General features: G+C 34.9%; 1 long non-coding RNA gene and 2 pseudogenes across 2 annotated transcripts; 2 read left to right on the forward strand and 1 right to left on the reverse strand.

Annotated features, from left to right (window-relative positions):
• Positions 1-374: 374 nt before the first annotated feature.
• Positions 375-3,259, reverse strand: LOC147555090 (uncharacterized; annotated as a pseudogene).
• Positions 3,260-8,695: 5,436 nt separating this feature from the next.
• On the forward strand, positions 8,696-10,136 carry LOC147555091 (bifunctional TH2 protein, mitochondrial pseudogene; annotated as a pseudogene). Its single transcript, XR_015233465.1, has 3 exons — positions 8,696-8,731; positions 8,959-9,369; positions 9,503-10,136. The product of XR_015233465.1 is annotated as a bifunctional TH2 protein, mitochondrial pseudogene (transcript).
• A 1,347-nt stretch (positions 10,137-11,483) lies between these two features.
• On the forward strand, positions 11,484-15,487 carry LOC147555092 (uncharacterized). Its single transcript, XR_015235277.1, has 4 exons — positions 11,484-11,751; positions 11,842-12,269; positions 12,903-14,975; positions 15,167-15,487. It is a non-coding gene; the product is annotated as an uncharacterized LOC147555092 (long non-coding RNA).
• The last annotated feature ends 2,430 nt before the right edge of the window (positions 15,488-17,917 follow it).

A 17,917-nucleotide genomic window follows, 5' to 3' on the forward strand; every position in this document is an offset into this window, starting at 1 on the left:
TATCAAAAAAAAAGGTCGCGGCTTTGGGGAACAAAGAAAATTCTCCGGGGAATAAAGAATTTTCTTAAAACTAGTCAAATAAGATTGACTTTTTATGTTTCTTTTTATTGCTAAGGGGCTTCTAATTTTGGAAGATGCTATAAAAAAGGCTCCTCCATCTCATCACCTCTCTCTGCCACCTCATCTTCTCGACACCTCATCATCTTCTCCGGTGAAAGTCGCCGGCCGGCTATTTTTCCGGCCGGCGACCTTCAAACATAAAAAAATTTAAAATTTTCTCTCTCCTCTCTCTCTCTCTAAATTTTTTTCTTCTCTCTCTCTAGAACAGATCTAGAGAGAGAGAAGGTTTGTTCTCACGAACAGACCATTGTGGTCTATTGGTGAAAATCAAATTGATTGATTTCAGATTCTTCAACGGAAGGAACAAAAGATTTCACTTGTTCATTCATCATAATCATCTTTCCTTATCTCGACCGCCAAGGCACAGGTGAAGGAAGGACAAAATTACCCTTAAATTTCTCATCCAAATGAACAAAACCCAAATCCCCATTTTCTCCATTAACATTTCTATCAACATTACTACCAGAAATAGAACTACTAAAGAAACCAGAAGATCCAAATAATTTCTCTTCTTTATTAGCTTCAACAATATCTGGATCTGAAATTTGAGATCTTAAACTTCTAACAGGCAAAACTAAGGGTTTAAAACTAACATTATTTAAACTGAAATTTCTCTCTTCAGAAAAAGCAGAGTTTTGACCTGCAACTAAAACATTTGATTCACCTCTATAATATTCAGAACTCCATGTTTGAACAAGATTATTACCATCAAACCCAAAAAGGGTTTCAATCTGATTATCATCATCAAAAACTGAAGAAACTTGAAGAATTCTAGACATATAAGTTTGGGTATTATCATTTTTGAAATGAATTTCTTTCTCTGTTTCAACATTTCTATGACTAAATAGACCATAAGAAACAGCAATACCAACAAAAAGAAGATGAACAAGTTCCCAACTTCTATCATTTAATTATATTTTGGTTAACAAATTCAGGAGCAGTAGATGGGAAAAGTGGAAGGATTATTAAAATAATGGAAACAAAAACAGCTTTATAGATGAAACCTAAGCAAGACCTACGTGGGTTTGCTTGGTTTGTGTTATTAATGGAGGGGGAGATGATGGTACCTCTGAAATTAACCGTTTGGAGGAATTAGTCTCTATCTGCTGCCATTGAAGGAGAACGTGACCTTTTTTTGGGTTTTTGTTGCAGAGAGAAGAAGATGAAAATCTAGTAGAATAAAGAGACAAAGAGAGCAAAAGTAGAGAGAGAGAAAGAGAGCAGAGATCTCAAGCTTGCTCCATTGTGGTCTGTTCCTGAGAACAGACCTCTCTAGATCTGTTCTAGAGAGAGAAAAAAACAAAAAAAAATTTAGAGAGAGAGAGAGGACAGAGAAAATTAATTATTATTACTTTTTTTTATGTTTGAAGGTCGCCGGCCGAAAAATTGGCCGGCTGGCGACTTTCGTCGGAGAAGATGATGAGGTGTCGAGAAGATGAAGTGGCAGAGAGAACAGATGAGATGGATGAGAACTTTCAAAAAAATGTATTTTGTATTCCCCATAAAAATTTATTCCCCGGAGAATTTTTAAAAAAATCTGGATTCCCTCGAGAATTTATTCCCCGGAGAATTTTCTTTATTCCCCAAAGTCGCGGCAAAAAAAAAAGATACCCAACATTGACCGCAAGGCTATTGTCGCTATTTACTAGATACCCAAAAATTATGGGAGGAAATCATGGAAATAAGAGAAATTGTTAGGGAGGAAATCGGTTACAATATCTCTAAACTACATAAATCACTTCCCCTCACCCGCACATATATTTTTCTACAATAAATTATACCTTTAAAGAGGAAAGCTATTGTGGAAGAAGTTGTTGTAAAGAAGAAATGTAAAACTAAAGCATCATCAATTACTGAGGTAAATATTTGTGAAAAGTCTTATAAATTTCTGAAACTGTGAGTAAATTATACCTTTTATATATAAAGTTTAAATAATTTATCATAAATGATGCGTACTTTATGTCGCAGACTGTCTATTGTTCGTAAATTACGTGTACTTTATCAGAATTGATGAGTAATCTATAAGAAATGACAGTGGAATTATCTTTCATGTATACAAAAATTAACTACAAAAACATGTTTTCATGATTGCAGATCCTGATGTAAATGCACCATGCACAGCCATTGTGCTATTTGAGCATGTGGAAGAGAGGAATTATAGCGGCACTCTGAACTTTTCATTGGGAATAGATGAAACAAATCCCAACGACTTCTCCGATATTGTTCGAGTGGCCAAATCCTATTTAGATAGAGCTGAAAGTGAAGAAAAAGATGATGATTTTATGGAGCAAACTTCATAAACAGTTAAGAAGAAAAGAACAAAATCAAAAGTTATGAAGGGTGGATCAGAGAAATCAGATGTTGTTAGTCAAACACCAAAACAAAATTCTCTAATTAAGAGGATAAAGGAAGCTCCAAGAACCAGAAAACATACTTACATTATTTTCTGACATGAATTACTCGTTTTTTACGCCTACATGTAATTACCATAAATTATCGTAACATGTTGGAAAATGTAAATCTGAAATCCTGTATTTTATTATAAAGTATGTGATTTGAAATAAATTACGTATACTGTATAATAAATAACACAAACTTTGTACGATTGAAAAGAAATTTTATTCAACAATAATCTGTTTTTAATTGGAAATGAAAAGAACATAGTAGACACGGTAACTGAAAAATAAACTCAAATATTAACCCTACATGTGGTGCCGTTGTGGTAGGCAGGCTGCTTACACCTACCACAAGTCTTCAATCTCCTTAGAATGTCGTCCGAGTTCTTGATCATTATAGTCCTTGGCCTTCCAGGTCTACGACGAATCAAAGGTGGTATTGTTTTTGACTCTTCATCAAATGTATGTGGTTCATCAAAGTTAGGGACAAGGTTTATATGTTCCTTCTAAGTCTTCACATAAGACTCCGTTGTCCAAACAGGATCATAGAAGCAATCTTCTTCATCGTAATTTCAACTTTTTATGCACCGAATGACATGCTCACAAGGAACACCATCGACCTACCACCTTCTACATGTACAAGTAAGTTGTTGAAGATCGACCGAATGAGATGGGTCGAAGTAAACCTCGGATATTAATGGGGTTGCCTGTGCAAAATTCCAAGTTGCGGCAATAGCGTACATTGTTTCCTAGTCTTAACTTGATGTGATGATTCTGTAGGAAATTCCATCAGTGTTGGTTTACTACAAGAAAAAAAAACATATACATTTGTCAGAAAAATTTATAATTTGTCATAAACGACATAAAACAATGAATAAATTATCCATAATTTTTTATAAACTTCAACATGTGTTGGAGATGAATAGTATTTCAGTTTGAATCATAGTGACACTGTAATATAACACAAACATGTGTAATTTGCTATAAATTACGTGTACTGTTTTGGAAATTACGCAATATGTACACACTGTTACAGAATAATGGTATATTTTTACTTCAAATATGTAAATCGCAAAAAAATATCTATAATTGTTCGTAAACTACACGATGTTTACATTCTGTTACAAAAACATTTTAGGGAATCTTATCTGGTGAAAACGTGTGATGTTTAATACTTTCGTATAAAGTATGTATCGTTTATAATCAATTACCGCACATAAATTTATCTGGTTCAGTAGTGGTACGGTAACCGGATCTGATGTCAAGAAATATTCGAATAGTCAACATCTGTAACAAAATTCTATTGAAAACTAATTTAATACATGAAGATAAACATCACAAACTCGAAGTTAACGAATTACTAAACAAAGATTTGAGATTAATATGCTAAATCTGTTATGAATATGTTTAGAGAGAGAAAATCATGTATTATGATGAAAGTAGGGAAAAAATGATACAGAGATGAAACTGATGATGATGAAATCTGAAGATTAAAAACAGTGCAATGTTAAATCTGTTACTTTAACCTGAGAAGCAAATAGTAGATCTTGACAATGGTATAAACAAAGACTTTGAAACTGTAAATCCTGATAAACGATGGAAGTTTCAACTGTTCTAATGAAGATGAAGCAAATTTCCGAGATTCAAAAATGGAGGTTTATTAGATGATTTGATTTTAGAGAGAGAAAGATAAACAGGTTTCCGTTATAGAGAATAATGAAGACAATGGTTACTTTGAATAGAATCGTGATCGGAGAGAGAAGGTAGGAGATAAAATAGGAAACAGAAATTTGGAATTTTGAACAAAAATCGGTTTTATATATAAAGAAGGTTAGTTTGGGTATTAAGATTTAATATATATTCTAGGGATTAGTGTGTTCTCTCGAGATGGATACAAATGGACTAGATATCCATTTGCATTAATATTTTGATTTTGAAACCCTTTATAGGATTAGAGAGGTCTAAATGTCTCATTAGGACCCGTTTTATGGACTATAAACTCAAAAATTCTTTGCCAAATTTTGTAACTTTGTGTTAATTTCTCACAGCACTCTTTTGTGTTAATTTTAAGGGTTTATTTTGAACATTTTGTCAAATTTTATAACTTTAGAAAGACTATTTCATTAAGTGAGTGATTGTGTTAAGTTTGTGGTGACCTAGATCTTATATTCTTTTTTTTTTTTAATTGTTAAGCGTGTGTCTCGAACTTTTGACCTCTAAGGTGGAAAATCTTATATTCTTGGTTGCTAGATACCCATTCTTCCATGTGGGACTATTCTCACATGCCCCCTCTCGTGTGGCGTGCTTTTAAGTCTATTACGTGTGGGCCTAGTTTTGATACCATGTTAAGTTTGTGGTCATCCAACTCAAAATCAATTGATAATGAGTGAAGAGGACCTAGACCTTATATTTTTTGTTGCTAGATACTCATTCTTCCATGCGTCACTATTCTCACAGATTGAGTGATTGTATGCTCGTATAGATAGAAAATGATTTATCTATCTAGATTGATAAATGAGGTAATTAAGAAAAACTTGTAAACAACGGAAACTTTGTAAAGATCAATTATGAATTATAAAACTATAAATCTATCTAAAATATTAAGCTTTTTAATCACAAAGTATCAATCCAATAATTTGTTACTAATGTTTTTGTTATTTACTGAAGTTTGTAGGGTTGTAATTCTTGGAATCGACTTGAGACCCCCCAGAGGTAAATTCTGGATACGCCATTGTGTACGAGAACATGATAAAAATGGAGAGTTATGATTTAGTACTTGAATTTGAGATAGATTCGTAAAGAATTCTATTTTTTTTTTGAAAGATAAAGGATTCTAATTAGAATCAATTTATCCTTGCGATGTTCCCGTGTCTTTATTTGTTTTTCAGTAAGGGATTCTCTGTTTCTGTGTTCAATTGATCTATAAGGACAATTGAACCATCGGGCGTTTACCTATAATGCCACAATAAACATAAACAATTTTAGGGTCGTTAATCGTCCAACAACGTTACTTTGTTAGTAAAACATGAGTGCTAACTGGGACAAGCCTCCAGATAAATCCAGTTGTCCGTCCCACGTCAGAACTCTCATCCACTTCATTTGAGGAAAGGATTCAACCACGTAAGTTGAGGAAAGGATTCAGACACATCTGTCATATGTTTCCTGCCGGATACATCTATTAAAACAATGGCTTCTCCTGTTGGAGAATTTTTCATTCGTTTCACCTTCGATTCTCAGAATTTTCAGTGCAAAGGAAGCGAGATAAGTTTGTTTGTTCGTCTTTTTTCTCATGTTCATCTATTCATCTATTTTGTTGGAATCAAAAATATCTTTTGATCTGTTTTATTGAAATCGGAATTGGAATAAGTATGCTTCTGTTCGTCTTTTGATCTGTTTTGATTTGGAATCTTAGAAATAAGTATGTAGGTGCCTCTGTTCATCTATTAATCTATTTAATTTAAATCAAACATATTTGTTCATGGGGGAGAATTACTGAAACCCCCCAACTCTGATAATGCGTTTACTGAAACCCCCTACTTTAATTAGTAATTACTGAAACCCCCCAACTCCGTTTGATTTAACGGAATTGAACTGTTAGTGAGAGTGAAATGACTTAAAGCTCCCTTTACTAAATCCGGACCTACTAATGAGACCACAAAATGGGGCGCCTTCGACTAAAAGGAAGGGCGTTTATATCACCTTAATTATCTTCTCCATTCCAACCCAAATGGAAGTGAAGTCTCTTCCTTCAAGAAACCAGGCGAGTTCACTGAAACCCCAGGCGAGTTTTGGAACTTTTCCATGAGTGGGGGTTGAGTGATTGGCACACTGTAAGAAAAAAAAACTTTTTGTTTGTCTAGTCCTTTATATAATTGATGTTGTTGTTCTTTTGTTTAGAGAGAGAGAGAGAGAGAGAGAGAGAGAGTTAAGTGGGTGATGACTGATGAGTTTCTCAGTGTAGGCAGGCAAGCAAGAAGGCAGGGATTCATAAAATTATACCAAGAAAAGAAAGACATATAATGAATGATATTGCATCTTCTCACCGGCCATCTCAGGGTCCTAGCTAGTTTATATATATATATATATATATATATATATAGAACTATCATTATACTTATCAAATTAAAAATATATAGTATATCTTAGTGATGATGGTGGAGTAAGCACAATTAAGTTATAGCTCTTGGAATCCTATATATGAATGATAGTAATATTTCTCTTTGTTATAAATATATATATATATGGAGTCGGTCTTAAACTCTAGTTTCCTCTCTAATTTCTATATACTATCTATGATCATCACCTCACAGATGCTATCTAGCTTAGCTTGAGCCTTGAGTGAGAAACTCACAAAGAGAAAGGAAGTTAATTTCATGTTACTGAATGGAATTAAGGAGAACTAGCTAGCTGGTGCCGTAACAGCGAGCTAGGGTTTCATAATACTATGAATTACTAATTGTTTGGACTTATAATTAATTGATGAAGAGTTGTTGTTATTTCCATTTTTATAATCAATCAATTTAACAACAGGACGATAATGATCAATGGAAGGTTTGGCAGCAGTTGCATTTAAATCTGAATTCTTCTCACAGTTTGTTGATTTTATTTTCACCTTATGTAATTTGAATCTAATTTTGATTTTGGAATTATATAGATGGAAAATATTGACACTTTCACTTCCATTTCTTTAGGCTTATGCTTTTGTGACGGTAAAAGCAATATTGAAAATAAAGTGGGGGGTTTTAGTAAACGCATTATTAGAAGTGGGGGTAAAACGTAAGAGGGTAAGAAAGTAATATTGAAAATATCAAAGTTAAATCAAACGGAGTTGGGGGGTTTCAGTAATTACTAATTAAAGTGGGGGGTTTCAGTAAACGCATTATCAGAGTTGGGGGGTTTCAGTAATTCTCCCTTTGTTCATCTATTTGAGTGAGATGAGAAAAATATGTTTCTATGTGAGAAATTAGTATTTAGTTGCATAGGAATCATTATTTTTGGTTGCCTGGATTTCATATGTTACTTTTGTTTTAGATGATAAATATCTGTTTCGATTATTTTGAAATCATCTATGTGAGTTGCATAGACTTCATATGCTCACAAAGTGTTTAATAAAATGTCTCAAACAATTTATCTTACCTCTGTTTTCGATGATACAAATTAAATGTCTCAAACTTTGTTAAATCCAATTTATGTTTATGTTTACTGTTGTTTTAAATGATAAAAATTTGTTTCTATGTTGTTGTAACTTGGAACCATCTATGTGAGTTGATAGAAATTAGTATTTGGTCATATGCTCACAAAGTGTTTGATAAAATGTCTCTCACACTTGAAAGTTTAAGTTATATTACTGTTGTTGTTTTAAATTCTAGAGTTCACATGCTCCATTGCTGATAGATGTTTTAAGATTTCTGGAACCTTTGTGTACGTGCGCCAAGTAGGTCCTTGATGAAACCCAATTAGCACTTCGAGCCCAACAATATCTTACATTTAATGTTTGACAAAATTGTTATTTCTCGAAATTCCGATTTGAGCAACTCGTCTGAATTTTCTTCATTCATCTTCATCTCGCATTTGGCCAAGATTATTTATTATGAACCAATTTGTTATCTTTCGAAGAAATATACTAATATCATGTTGTTCTTTTTCAGTTCGACTCTTCAAGCTACGTCTGGCCTCAGTTTCGACTCTTCAAACTACGTTTGGGCTCTTGTGCAGTTCACTTCGTAAGTAATTTCAATTTCTTACTTCCATACTTTTTACTGTAAATTTCAAAATCTGAACACTCGGAACGGCATGATGATGCCTATAAGTTACCACTCTATGTTTTCCATTTTATCAATTAGGGTTTCAATTCTATCTTGGGTTTTTATTTGATCTTCGGAAATATCTGTTTGCTTCATGCAGGTTGCTGCAGCTTCACCGGTTTGTACCTAAAAATCAGCTAAGAAAGGTTTTATAATTTTGATTTTGTGTTTAGATTTTAGGTGATCATCTACACACTTGTTTGTACTTAAGATTTACTCTACCTCGATTAAGGTTTTAAATTTTCAGAACTTAATTTTCAACTTGCGATTAACCTTCTTTTGTTGGTTGCAGGTATATCATCATTCGGCTTATTTTTAATCTCACCAGTTAGGTTGCCATCTTGAAGGTACATTCATTTTTTCTTTTCTTTAATCATGGCAAAACTTCAGCAAAGAATCAAACTTCCCAAGGTACGTTCTTGAGAATGATGGTAAAATCACTATCTTCTCTGTGTCAATACTCACTTTTTTTTGCACTGCCACCATAAGAGGGCAAGCATGGTATGCAAATGTGTAAGTGCTTTAACAGTGATCCAATCAGGAGTTGCAGGTGTGTTGATTAGTAATCAGTGATAAGTTAGATCGCTTTATTTGCTCTTGTAACTTATGTGTATCTTCTTTTTTCTACACTAATGCAGGCATCAGCTCTACAAACTAAGGAATTGCTTGATAGGCTAAGCATCCGTTTGACGGGAGAAGAACTTGAAGTCGTGGAGAAGCTTTACCATCAAGCTTTTAAATATGAGATAAAAAAATTTGCTGCTCAGCATGTTCTTGAGAAAACCCTTGTTCCTTTACTAAGATGATTGATCCAGTGGCGGAGCGTCTGATACTATTTTCTGATTTTGACTTGACATGTACTGCTGTAACCTCTGCCATCTTAGCAGAAATTGCAATATTAACTGCGCCCAACGTTGATCTGGATGAGCAGGAAAAGTTACTTGCTCGGATGTCATCAGTCGATTTGAGAAACACTTGGGATTTTATTTCTGCACAATATACTGAAGAGTATGAACAATGCATCGAGAACATTTTGCCAAGTGACAAAGGTAATGTGTTAAGATTTTGCACTCCACATATGATAGTTAAATCGCAGTTATAGCCGCAACAACACAAATTTTACCCAGATTTCTTTTGACTCGGCCATACTCATGTTTTTATGTACTTCATTTGTGTTTGCAGTTGACAAATTTAACTATGAATACCTACTCAAAGCACTTGAGCAACTATCGCAGTTTGAGAGACGGGCGTATGTAAGAGTAATTGATTCAGGTGTACTAAAAGGTCTAAACTTCGAAGACATAAAGCGAGTGGGCGAACATATGATCCTCCAAAATGGTTGTAAAGACTTATTTAAGAGAGTTATCAAGAATGAAAAGCTAAATGCATCTATCCATGTACTCTCATATTGTTGGTGTGCTGATCTCATGAGATCAGCTTTTGCATCAGGTACGTTTCTGAAGTCCTGTCCGTGTTTCTGTATTATATGCCGCAACTAAGGTATATGAAAAATTGAAGATTATTTTGTTTCTCTTAACAAGAGGTCTGGAGGAATTAACCATTCACGCAAACGAGTTTGTATATGAAGATGGGATTTCGACATGCAAAATTCTTAGGAAAGTGGAGTCTCCGTCAGAGAAAGCTGAAGCTTTCAAGGACATATCAAAGACGAACGAAAACAGCAAGAGGCCCGTAACAGTTTATATAGGCAATTCTGTGATTGACTTGCTTTGCCTCCTAGAAGCAGATATAGGAATTGTAATCGGGTCAAGTGAAACTCTTAGAAGATTAGCCACACAATTTGGTGTTAGTCTTGTCTCCCTGTTCATGGGTAGTAACAGAAGGAATTCAGACAAAGTGGTGAGTCTGCTGGTTGGAAGGGGCTATCTGGTACTCTCTACACCGGATAGTTGGGATGAAATAGATGCCCTCATTCTGGATCATTATAGAATTTGATAATATATAAGCTCTACCAACAATTTCCAGGCCTTCATATATAGTAATAGTCGGGATAATGGTAGGCACCAATCAGGGGCAACAAAAGTTCTAAGACATATTTAATTTGGGATAAAAGGGTACGACGTTTGTCCCCTATTCGAGAAGTTGTAGAAATCGAGATTGCAAAGGTTTTCTATATTGTCGAATTAAACCAGTCCCTTAATTTGCGGGACTTTTACTTGTAAAGGTGGATACCAACTGATCTTTGACTTTTAGTCTTTTTTATAAATCACGTATCCAAATTTTATCTTTTTATCTTGTGTATATTGTAAAGGTGGGTTGGGTATTGCAATTTCGGTCGGAGCACATATGCTTCTCTGTCTCGGCTATCGACAACATGTTTGGTGAGTTTGCTTTAACATTTCCATCTTGGCTCCAATGTTCAAAAAATACGTTTAAAATTTCATTGTAAATATTCATCTTTATGTGGGTTACGTTGTCTTCTGTTTCATGTTTGACATAGTAAATGTTCTAAAAAAATTTGATGTGTGGGATTTGGTAACATTGAGTCTCTGATATAAGGCTTTGAAATTCTTAGCTTTGTTCTTCGAGATAGATACATGTCTAAATACCCAATATCTTAAGGTTTATACAATTTTCTTGTGGAGAAGAGAGGTTGATGTCATCTGAGTTCAATGTGAAGCTACATAGAATAATAGATAAAAACGGGCAGGGGTTATAATAATAAGAGTTAACCCATGATGTATGCAATTATGCTTTTGTTTTCTCATACTTGCATTGGGGTTGTTATTATTGTAGGAACTCTTCGTTTAGGGGGTTGGATTAAAGTTTGTTGTTGGAGTTTCGTCTGTCTTGGTAGATCTGTGTGCTTTTGTAAATCCTTACACTTTTGATGGGTTTGTGGCTAATGATTTTGTACGAATAATTATTCATGACCATCAAGGATATTTTCTCTTCCAATAAAAGAAAATAAGATCGTGGCCAATGAAAATTCGATAGTAGTTTATAGTTTTTGTGATTGATAATGGTTGGATGTGGTTGTATGAATATTGAATAACAAAATTAAGAAGTTTGGCTACTCCTTTTGAATAAATTTATACCTCATTTTTTCATGTGCACCCATTATATATATTCAAACTAGGTAAGTTTATCAAAATAGTTCTGTGCCGGAGGCACGGGCTATAACCTAGTATATCTATTTTATATCTATATAATAAAACAGGTGGATGGGTGCTGACTGGGACAAACCTCTGGATAAATCTGGTCGTCCGCCCCACATCAGCATCACTATCCACCGTTGGGTTCAGCCACGTCTCTAGAGTGACACATCTCTTTCCTACCGGACATATCTCTTTCCTACCGGACATATCTCTTTCCCACGGAACATATCTCTCCTCACTTTATTAAAACGATGGCTCTGGCTTCCCTGGTTGAGAAATTGTTGGCTTCGTTTGTTCAATGCACGTCGGAAGGTGAGTGTTTCTTTCTTCTCATGTTTGATTTGTCTTTGATTTTGATATCCATCTTCTCAAGTTGAGAAATTTTTTGCTTCGTTTGTTCAGAGCACACCTGTTTGATTTTGATATTCATCTTCTCATTTTTTGCTTCGATTGTTCAGTAAGTGCCGGCAAGGTCAGTGTTTCGTTCTTCTCATGTTTGATTCATCTTCGCATCAATTTTTTTGTAATCTTCCAAAATCAAATTTCAGCTTGGATTGATATTAATGTTTTTGGTCAGTTTAGACTGTGTTTAGGGTTAGTATTTTCTTTTTAAAATTGAAAAGATCTTTTTGATTCATGTTTTTCAATTTTGTTTTGTGGAGTTCCAAAATTCAATTTCAGTTTTGCTTGATCTTACTATTGTAGACAAAGTGTTTGATGAAATGTCTCATACACGAATATTGTATAAGCCATCCTCACATCCTGTTATATAAGTCATCTTCACATCATGTGGTATCATTTTTAAATCTTTTGAGTACTTAGTCTTCCATGTGAAATGAAAGCAGGGAACTGACATTGAGAATACAGGGAGTATATTGTTGTTTTATGCCTAAGAACGTCAATAGTTGGACATTGAAACTTTCTATAGAAATTAAACTCAATTGGAGGTGTATTATATTTTTGTTTTGTGAGCTCGTTATGATTTGAATAAGCTCTACGAATCAGAAAAGAAATAGGTCTATTTGATGCGATGGCGTTTAACTATGCTTAACAGTTAGAAAATCACTTAGGAGAGCAAAAATGAGCGAAAAATTTATGTTGCCAAACTAGGATGTTGATAGCTTTAGAGTCACATATTATTCTTGTATTTTTCTTTCATTTCCATGCTTCATATTCCTTTTCTTCTTTGCTTATGCATGCTTTTGGACAAGCAATACAACTCACCCTCGTGTTGGTAATTGCATGGCCGACTAAATCCAAGTCATTACCACTTGACGCGTTGGACAGGTTGGCAAAAAAGGGAGAGTGGCATCCTCACGAAATCCGCGCCTCCCACACAACATCTATGAAAGAAACTATTACAATAACTCTTGATGGGCCAAACATCGTTCCATGCCTCGTGGTGTCCCGTTAGTATAGCATTTTTCGCTGCATAATTTCCACCCTGTATTTAGTTGGATTAGAGTGCTTCAACATGTATTGCATCAATTCGTATACGAGCTCGTGTTGTTTTATGTCATGTTCTTCGACAAAGTGAACTAGAAACTCTTTTTCATTTATTTTTTCTTGCTTTCTTGGAAAATTTAGCAATTTGATAGTACACAATTCAAATTTTCTAAATGTTTGAATTATTTCTTTTACTTTCTGTTGAGTCTCACGAAGAAAAGAAGGCTGAAAATTGGTATTCCTAATGTAAGTATCCTGGGTGTATGTATATACTTGACACGAAAACTATAAACTGGATAGAGAAGCAACTTAAACTCAAAATCATCATCTTTTAAAGTGTTGCACTTATCTCTACCTACACTTTTTTGTTCAAAATTAACAATTGTTGGTTCATGATTTTGTTGATTGTATGTTTCTAATTGTTGGTTCAGGGTTGAAACTATGCCCGGCTGTAATCTCAGTCGGGATATCCGCTCACTAAATCTGCCCAGGTCACGTAACATGCCGGGGAATATGGCCCGGCATAGAGTCATATTTCTTTCTTATCTAAATTGACATTATTGGGTGTTTACTGTTTCAGACCAAACTTGCTGAAAGCTTACTTTGTCCAAGAGGACACTTAAAGTATAAGACATACTGGCTAAAACATAGTAGTACATAAATAGAGAGAGGATAGTGAGAGAGAGAGAAAGAGAGAGCCAATGAGTGAATTCATAGTGCAGTCCTTAGTTGTCTACCAAATGACTTTTAAGTTGCTTAAGATCACCAATGTGAGAACAAGGAACGAAGGAAGCACCAAAATTTGCGAAAATTAATGGCAGAAGCTGTCCTATCAACTGTTCTCTTAATGCAGTAAAACACATGCATACCATATTCAGGCCCATTGGGAAGAACATAGTGTTTGTCCCGTATAGATGAGCAGCCCCATAAAGTAACTATTGAATTTGAAGTGGTAAGTATATTCATACTTGGGCTGAATGAAATCTATTATAGCCAACTCCTCTTTGTTTCTTTCCCTCTTCAATATCCAGGCCAGTCCAGGAGACTCAACATCAGATGTTACTGGAACTCATGAATAATGTCTCGCTAGATTCTGATTCTTGAGTAATTTATGAATGTCTTCATTATTGTTAAGATAATAAAGTATTCTGAATTGCAAGGTGTGTCCGACTCTTGGCATTGCTTCCTATTTGAAAGTATAACTATTTATTTCTCTGTTATAGTTGTTGCCTCTAAGTGGAGGATGTTTCATTATTATGATTTTACACTCTGCTTTTTGTTCTTGATGTGATTGACTATAAGTTAACTCGATAACGTCAATCCTATTAAGCCTATAAATTTTGCGTTTGACTGTCGGATTTACAAGATGATTTGAACTCTTTCCGGTTCGTTCATATGATGAGTTTCTGGATCCATTTTCTTGTTTAATTAGCTCGGAATACGATTTTTTCCTATGAGAATGATTTTTCCTGATTTGGAGTTTGAGACTAATTTCTTATTAACAGACATCTTAGACTCCACGTAAATTACAAATAAACATATCCAAGCAGACTAATGGCACAATAACGGTTGTTCTCTTAAAGTTACCCATACAACCATAAGGAGATAAAATAGCCAAGTACTTTACTGTTTCCTTTACATATTTTGAATTTGTTTTGAGTTGTAAAATCATCTTTCATTACTTCTGCAGAACAAGTCCATGGATTTGCAAAGTTCTTTTGGATAATTTTTTATGGGGTTATTGTCAGTGTTTCTACTCTGAAGGAGAACAATGTGGAGTCTTACAGTTCCCTAATTTTGGGTTGCAAACTTGGAAACTATTGTCCATATTCATCTCAGTTCCATTAATTATGTTTATGGTTGATCTTTTCTTATAAAGAGTGCGTCCTGAGTCCTTCAATTTTGCAGATTTTTTTATTTTAGCTTGACTTACCTTGGACCAGGGTTGCTTTGTTTCCATCTTGGCATCTCCTGAACTTACCTTTGCTTTTTAGAGTGGTGCTCTCGTGGGTAATAATGTGGGACAAAAACGATAATGATACCGTGCAAAGTTATTAAACCACAATCTGAAGAGTGTGGGGAGTTACAAGGTTTGTGTTTGTTTTCTTTTTTTATTTTAATATCGAAATATATACACATTATCTGGTAGTTATTAACCATCGTATATGCATATGCAATTTTACCTTAAACTCGTAAGTCTGTAACCTCTTATCCATCTGATAAATTTTTCTAATACACGAAATTTTGTGCGCTACAAATGATGATACTAAATTACTCGCAGCGGCCCAAACCTTGAAATCTTGAAACCATCAGCTCCGAGGTAAAGTTGTAATGGCGATGGCAGAGAAAAACCAACCAAGTTGGAAACTACGAAGAGAGAGCATCTTAAAGCATAAGGTTAATCTTTCAGATGCCTTAATTCCCAATGTCATTGTTGGTTTCACATTTAGTGGTGTTTAATTTTAACATTATTGGTAGTGTTCCTCTGACATCTGCTGATCTGCCTAAACTTTTAACTTTGATATATTTTAATTGTTAACATATGTTTTAAATTTTGTAAATCACTGTTTTGTTAATTTTCTTCAAAGAGACTGTTGCAACTTATGTTTTAGTTGTGGTAGTATTTCTTCGAAATTCTTCACTGTAAAAATCCTCTAAATCTTGCACTCTCTAGGTAAGTGCTCCGCAAGAGGTTCCGTGCCGGAGGCACGGGCTATACCCTAGTAATAAAACATGTGGATGGGTGCTGACTGGGACAAAACCTGGATAAATCCGGTCGTCCGATCCACATCAGCATTGATATAAGCCCTTGGATTCTTATTACGGGACACATCTTCTCAAGCGGCACATCTTCTGGAAGGATTCAACCGGACGCCTATAGCGCCAGTCACTCCCTCCTCTCCTCTGAAGGGACGTACCTTCTCGGATCCCAGTCATAAAACGATTACTTCTTCATCCTTCCCCAATTCGTCATCCATCTCCAAATCTTCATGGCAGAAGAAAAATTTTCTCAACTCTCCAGCCTTCCCCAAATCTTCTGCAAGAAAGAATGATGCTGAAATTTCTTGAGGTTAGCATCAAAGCAATCTTCTTGGCATAAATCTTCACCGAAGAAATCACTTTTTCTGCAGTTCAACCCAAGGAGCGCCGACGGCGTATTCTCTGAGTTTTTTGGGTTCTCGAGTCCTTATGGTGGTGGGATGGGAGATATGGGTGGATCTCGTCGTGGTGGTGGTGCAAGACATTTTCGCCTCTTTTAGAGCGGGAGGTGGTAATGGTGGTGAGGGTTCAGGTCCTGTGCCGATGAGGAAGGATTCTCCAATTGAACAAACACTATCTTGTAGTTTGGAGGATGAAGATTTCAAGAGAAGTTACTGATTCTACTGGGTAAGGTTTTCTACTGATATAAATCTTTTGCTACTTGGATTGTTCGATTAATTTCGTATTTGATGTCTATTTAATAACTTCATTTGATTGGATTATGATTTAGCTTGGTATCTTATTGCTCTGTTTGGAAGTGAAATGTTGAAAGTTTGATAACTCAATATAGTGTTTAGTTGAGATTCTGTTGGATATGCTGCATTTTGATTCTGATAGGAAATGCCATCAAAGAAAATCCTTCATGAATGTGTCGTTATGTAGATTCGAGAAGGAAATCAAATGTTCCTTAGTTTGCACAGACATTGTATCACGTGTAATCTCAAAACTCTCACTTGATTTTACTATGTTATTGGTCCAAATAAACTTGAGTTTAGATGTTAGATTTAGTACATTTCCGAATGTTCTTGATCTTCGCTTGTATATAATATCACTTCATGTGTATATTTCCGAAGGTTAGTTTTTTCTCATTTGATCTCTGATTCACACCGACGGTTTAGGGAATTTTGTTACTGTTTACTCCTTTGATTCCGTTTGCTCCTACTGGTTGCTCCTTTGTTTCTCAACCTTCATAAATTCTATGGATCCTAATGGAATTTTTGCATATATATTTGGTTGTTATTATGATTGAGTAGAAATTTGTTTGATGCTATCATGTATGTGTTCGATGAAATGTCTAATAGAAAAAATGCACCCTGGAGCACTTCTTTGGCTCTTTCCGTCATGGAGCTAAATTACATAGTGTTTGCAGATCACGAAGGCATACAATTACATTCACAAATATGGGCATAAGTCGAAGTTAATGGCAGCAGCTGTTTTAAACAAGCAGGACTTGTTCAGCCTTCTGGGGTAAGATAAGACCTTCGATATCTCCTTGGGACCAGTTGGTTACTTGATTTAACATGGCTGAGATCCTTTTATTATGTTTACAGGGTTGATTACATTATTGCACCTTTGAAAGTACTACACTCACTCAAAGAATCTCCTGCTCATCCTGATGAAAAATACGGTTTCATAAGGAGGCTATCCCCAAATTCAGCAAATGACTACTCTTTCAAAGACGAATAGGTATATTTTTCTTGATCTTCTTACTTTTTTCTGTAAGATAAATCTGTAGTGTTTGTGGTTCTCTTCATTAGATTATTAGGTTGGTTTCAAAGGCGGCATACTTCATCGTCTTTTGTTAAATTCTATGAAATTTGCAAACTAAGTCTTAGTGGTGTTAGTCTTATGTCGAATTAAATCTTAGAACCTCTCTGCTCAAATCATATTTCAGACAAAGCGGCTATGGGACTAGCAGCCGAAGAAGTCCTGGCTTCTGATCTGGATGGGTATGTTAATCAAACAAAGCGGGTTGAGGAGTTGTTTGGAAAGATCTGGCCACCCCCTAACGTTTGAACTACTTGCTTTTTCTATTCTATGCTATTAGCTTAACAAATAGAGGTTAGTAGGTCTTCCTGAAAAAAAAATAAGGTGTTTGTGTTTGTTGATCCAAAGAACAAGTACTTCACTGCTTTAGCCTGATTTGATAAAATATTTTAGCAAATGAATTTTTTGTGAATGAATGAGATGATATAGAAACTACCCTAAAGGCTGCTATCTATTAACAGAATCATTTATATTGACACAATCAATAAATGATGGGTTTCTATGT

Source organism: Eschscholzia californica, unplaced genomic scaffold, assembly GCF_041429995.1.
Source record: "Eschscholzia californica isolate CP2 unplaced genomic scaffold, dmEscCali1.0.p SCAF_2, whole genome shotgun sequence".
NCBI classification, from domain to species: domain Eukaryota; kingdom Viridiplantae; phylum Streptophyta; class Magnoliopsida; order Ranunculales; family Papaveraceae; genus Eschscholzia; species Eschscholzia californica.